Genomic DNA, 6,000 nt, shown 5'->3' with positions numbered 1-6,000 from the left:
ATTTAACCATTACGTATTGTGTAGAAGTGAATTTATTTCACTTCAACAGATTAATTAAAAATAGATATTTACAAATAAAATTTTATAAGTATTAAAATACTATACTAATTAATAATAGTAATAATGACAATAATTAAAATAACAGTTTGAATGTACAATATCTAAAATTGTATTATTTATAATAAATATTGCTATAACTTATTACTTTGATAGGTATTGTCATAATCAAGTATACAAATTAAGCCTATACATACATTTTTATAAGCATTTTTATTAATATAATACAATATATTTAATATATTTAAACGGTATGTAAAATTAATTACTTTTTAGGTAATTATTATACAAATACATAAATTATCTATTATTTAATAAAATCTAAACATAAATGTAATAAATCAGAAAAATAAAAATTGTACCCTTTCTTTTAAAACACACAGTAGAAACAAATTTACAATAATTCTACATACTGATAAAATCGGTTACAGTAAACGTAAATAAATAACTATATTCTTTATAAAAATTATTTTTTTGGTTAAAAACTTATTCATAAAATGGGCACCAGACATTTTTTTCTGGTTCAAAACAATAAAAAAATTTTTTAATTGTACAAGCAATTGTCAATCTCTATGGTAAAGTGGTAGAAAGTGGTAGTGAATTCATCTTTTATATAAAAGAATAAAAGATACTGGTTTTGAATCCTTTTGGATTGCTTTTTTTTTGTAAAGATTGTGCTTTTTTGCAAAGTGTATTTATTTACACACTTACAAATATTACACACTTGCTCATGATGAATTTTGTTCTTAAGTTATGAATTAAAAGGTTAAATCTTAAAAAAACCTTAGATTATTACAAAATATAATTAACCAACAATTATTTTATTAGATATACTCAATCTAATGCTTATTCCTTTGATTTAAAATGGTTACTATAACATAACTGCGTTTTTTAATGTGAATCATATTTTTAGCTCACCTGTTATTCAACTATCTAACAAGGTAATATTAAATTATTTCTACTCAATCAAATTCAGAGGAAAGTTCACATTCAGAAGGAAGTTGAAGTCTTTCTGCTAGGGATCTTGTATGGTATTGATTTTCAACAGTTCAAAAGAGAGAACTCAAGGAGTTCTCATAATCAGATCACACAAGTTGTAATTAAAAATAAATTTGAATATGATAAGTAGTTTGAAAGAAGTCTCACAGTATGCATGAGGTAGTTTCAAAATGTTTTTGGGATTGATGTCTTTTGATTGAAATAGAAATTATTTTTTCATAAATTTGCAATGACTATGATATCAACATATGTTCAATTTTATCTTATTTTTTTTATCTTTTCAACAGTAGCAACAGCTGTGTGTTTGTTACATGTATGTGTAGCATCACTGCAGTTCAACATTCTCATTTCATTAAACACTGGCCAAATTTTGAGTTTTGTATAAAAAAAAAATCCAGATTTAAGAATCAAACAATACAGCTTGAAAATCATATGGTGAAATGGCAAAAGAAAAAAATTGTTGAGTTGCATAAGCTTTTCTTTGAGTCTGTGTAAATGGTGATGATGATGTTGATGAAAATTTTTATAACTGGTATCTGTCTACAATTAATGGAAAAATTATTGAGCATATTTCTAGTGAAATAAGAAATATGTTGAGGAAATAAAGTCAGAAATCGGGATATCAATGGGAAGCTGCCAGTCTTCACAATAAGCTGAAACTGCATGTTGGTTAGATTGTTTCAAAAATATTTCTGACATATAATTTATGCTGGTCATGAAGTATCTTGTTCAGTACAGTATAACATCTTGGAGCTTCCAGATCATGTTAAAAACATCTTTGAACAGAACACCTACAGGCTGGGAATTTTTTACAATGTTGTGAAATATATATTTCATAAGATTGATTTTTAAACATGATTGATTGATTCAATTACAAAAAATTATGAAAATATACTTTGTTTAAAAATATAAGATTTATTTTACAATATTATTTTTAGGTTAAAATAAAATCTGCATTATATTATTTTTACCACCATGGGTTGGTAATTAAAGACTTGACTTACACTCTAATCTTGTACTGAAGCTAGTGGAATGCAAGCTTGAAATATCTACTGAAGAAGATAGTCACATGATGTTATTGACAATACTGAAGAGGTTATGTCAGGTGCTAGTTCTTTAGAGATGTAAATACTAATCTTGAAACAGTTACTCTTAAATAGGTTAAAATTACAGACAGAGTTACTAAAATCTCATTCAAGTACAACACAAATCTCATCAAAATTCAACAATTTGTAATGTTCTTCTATATCTGTAAAATGCAAGACTTGTTTTCAGGACTTTAACAAATAAAATTATACACATAATTTTACAATTAAATTCAGAAAATTTGTAAATATAATATTCTTATTTGTTTTGTAAATAGTAGCTCTGGTACGTACTAATGACATACATATGCATGCACACACATTCTTATATGCTTGTACATTCTTACTTTCTTTTTCTCTTTAACACACACACACATATACACACCCCACACATACACACACACTTTGTAGATTAAGAGTGTTGATTACAATGATCAATAATTCATAGTGAAAAAAAAGGACTAAAAAATAAAATAATGAATGAAACATTTTTGCTTTTGATCCATTCTGCATCTGTTCAAAAACTATTGTCTGTGACTGGTTATTTTATTTTTATTAATTTATTAAATTGATATTTTATAATCTAAAAATTTGCAATTTTTCCATTATTAAAGTTAAGTATAATATTACTGAATTTTTCCTTTATATATATACATTTTTTAAAATTGAAATTCAGCATTTTACATTTTTTTAAGACCGTTATATAGCAATCAAATACAATAACACATTTGAGTACACTACCTATAATTCTAATTTTAAAAGTAGCTTATTCTTGTTACCACAATAACTTTAATGTACTTCATTAATAGATAATAATTTAAAATAATTGGATGGTCTTATATAAAATAAACATTTATTACTGTTCAGTTTCTCTTTATACTCTCAATTAGTTTTTTTTTCTATAATATAATAACAATAATAAGAGAACAACTACAACACTAAAACTATATAATAAATCAACCAAAAAAAGTCTAAACATTAATAACCTGAATTCATTTAATAGTAAGTAATTATGTTTTCAAAGCTATAATTAAATTTTATTAAAATAAATGTAATCAGCGTACAATTATATTCTAAGTTTCAATATTAATAATAACTATTATTGTGTGTTTCATTTTAATCAACATTACATATTACTAACATTTCTAAAGTACATAACACAAGTTTGTATTTACAAAAAATACAATTTAAGATCTTTTAAATGAAAATTGATGTATGAGATCAGCATAATACAATGAAGCATAAATGAATCGATAAAAACTATCATCACAGTGAATATAAAATGTTATACAATTAGACTCATTTATAAAATAATTAAAAATACAAAACAGTCAAATAAAAATTTGTACTCGGCATATTATAAGATTCTTTTTTTCTAAACAAATAAATCATTCAGTAAAAAAAAAATCATATTTATATTAACATTCTTAAGATGAATATATATTTATTTATTTTTGAAATTAATATATTTCCACATAATTGTAGTGTCTGTCTGACCAAATGAAGACAACAATCACTGACAGCTCAGGGAGTAAAAAAAAATTGTACAACAGAGGTTACAGAATTTTGATAAATTTTAAATTGTAATGTACTCATATATCAGATTCAATAACATTTATTTTTTAAACAAATTCGATAATATGGATACCTGAACTTTGTTATAAAATTATTTCAAAAAGAAAAGGTGCTTATTGTTAATTTGTATTTTAATATTACAACAACACCAAATATTAAAACATCTTGCTGTCTAAAGACAGGAACAAATTGCATTTTCCACTGCAGCCAAAATCTTTTCTGCCATAATTATTAATAATAACTCATGCTATTTAAATTAAAATACCTTGAGTACAACTTTTAGCTTGTTTGTAATGTTTTTCCTGCTTATTTAAATGTAAGGAGAAAAGGATGATGAATGTACTTGATGACGGTTATAAATAATTTTATTATAAATATTAAATGGAGGGATTTAATAACAGACAAGGTTTAATAAAGTTAAGAAAAATAGAAAATATCTAGTTGAGGTCTAAGACCTATTGTCAAAAACATTAATAGAAGAAAAATTTAAACAAAATTGTCAGAGAAGTACAATTTAAGAAAATAAGCGGGTAACAAGGTGAGAAGAGGCCACACAATGAATTCTGAGATTAATAATTTCTTTTGTCAAAGGTATAATTTCCATAACTGGATTCACTACATATCATCTGGTGGACTTCTATCTGTTTTTCATACCTCCTTTATTCTTTGTCTTAAATTTATGTATAAAATATATTATATCTCTATAAAACAAAACTTCCAAATATCCAAGATGAAAAAATAAAATAAGAAACTTAATCAGTTAAAACTCAACATTAGGACATTAGGTACATTGATGATGGTTGTAAATAATTTTATTTTACTATTAACATTAAACAATGGAAGGATTTAATAACAAACAAGTTGGAATAAAGATAAGAAAAATGTAGAATTATCATACGATCTTCTACAGTACATTCTTATAGAATATCATATAAGAAGGAATGCTATAGAGAATATCCATAGAAAGAAAGAAAGAAAGAAAGAAAGAAAGAAAGAAAGAAAGAAAGAAACAGAGCAAACTGTAAAGTATCGATATCAAAATGTTAGTGAGGCTGAAGTTAGTATTATAAACAGACTAAACTATCAAAGATACAAAGTTGTTTTTCTTTCTACAGTAACTTGAATGCAAGTCAATCCACAATAAAAAAAAAACATCCAATCAATTGTAGTAGTAATAATTTACTTTACTTACTAGAAATGAACTCCATTATTGAAAGATACTGAAACATAATTTTTGTGTGTAGAATCATAAAAATTTGTCTGGACTACTGCTGATTTATTTATTTTTAATATAAATAAATGATGATTCAATCCTAACTATTTTTGATAATCGTAACTTTATTGATAAAAAAACAATAATTAGGAAATATTAAATCCATTTCTATTATAAATTTCAGAATATTTAAAATTTCCAAACACAATTTTATAGCATTTTAAAAATTATTTACATGAATATATGTGGGGAATTGTAACTGAATCAGAAAATGCCTATGAACGTAAAAGAAAATCAAACTAATCAGTTTGATCTAGGAAGAAGAGTAAAGATGCTGTCTATCACAAACTTTGTTAAGATGTATGTTAAAGATCTGATCACAAATAGTCTTAGAAGAAATGCTCTAGATGAAACAATCAATATAGGAGGAAGAGAGTAAATGTAAGGTTTGCAGGTGACATGCTTTTTTTTTTTAAAAGGAACTCAGGATATTCAATAGAAGATTTAATAATTAGAAGAAATGACAGAATATGGAATGAAAATTAATGATAGCAAATTAGAAGTAATAAGTGTAGGATACAATAAGAAAATTCCCAAAAGAAAATAGAATTGAACAAGTAAAACAGTACAGATATTAAGGTAAGTTAACAGAAATTGTAAAAATGAAAATTAAATGAAATCAACTATGGCAACGGGTAACAAAGGATTTAACAGACAGAAGCATTTATTGTAAGTTAGAGTTAAGAGTTTAAGAAGCAACTTGATGCACTGTTGTTTTGTAGGTTTGGAGTGTATTTCTATATAATTGTGAAACATGAACACTAAGAAAAAGGAAAAAGATGGTGGTGTTTGAAATGTGAGCATGAAGGAGATTAAAGAAGATTAAATGGATAGACAAGATTAAAAATGATGAAATAATGAGGCGAATTAATGAGAACAGAAGCTTAATCAAAACAATTCAGAATAGGATGGTTTGGAACAGATCCTTTTCCTTAAAAAGATTTATTATATTAAAATATTGCTAGAAGAATTGGTAGGAGGTGCAAAAAAGGAGTAACTGAAAAAAGTAAA

The 6,000-nt window shown here is 24.8% G+C and overlaps 1 protein-coding gene across 1 annotated transcript in view; it reads right to left on the bottom strand.

Moving 5' to 3' along the window:
• Window positions 1-426: 426 nt before the first annotated feature.
• LOC142325960 (apoptosis-resistant E3 ubiquitin protein ligase 1) overlaps window positions 427-6,000 on the bottom strand; it is a 291,698-nt gene continuing 286,124 nt past the window's right edge. The window contains exon 18 of the mRNA XM_075367936.1: window positions 427-2,305. The gene's annotated coding sequence lies outside the window, so the exon portion shown is untranslated. The remainder of the gene's footprint in view (window positions 2,306-6,000) is intronic.

Source organism: Lycorma delicatula, chromosome 6, assembly GCF_047948215.1.
Source record: "Lycorma delicatula isolate Av1 chromosome 6, ASM4794821v1, whole genome shotgun sequence".
In the NCBI taxonomy this organism is placed as follows: domain Eukaryota; kingdom Metazoa; phylum Arthropoda; class Insecta; order Hemiptera; family Fulgoridae; genus Lycorma; species Lycorma delicatula.
Note: the sequence above shows the minus strand (reverse complement) of the source record. Positions and strands in the feature narration are given on the sequence as shown.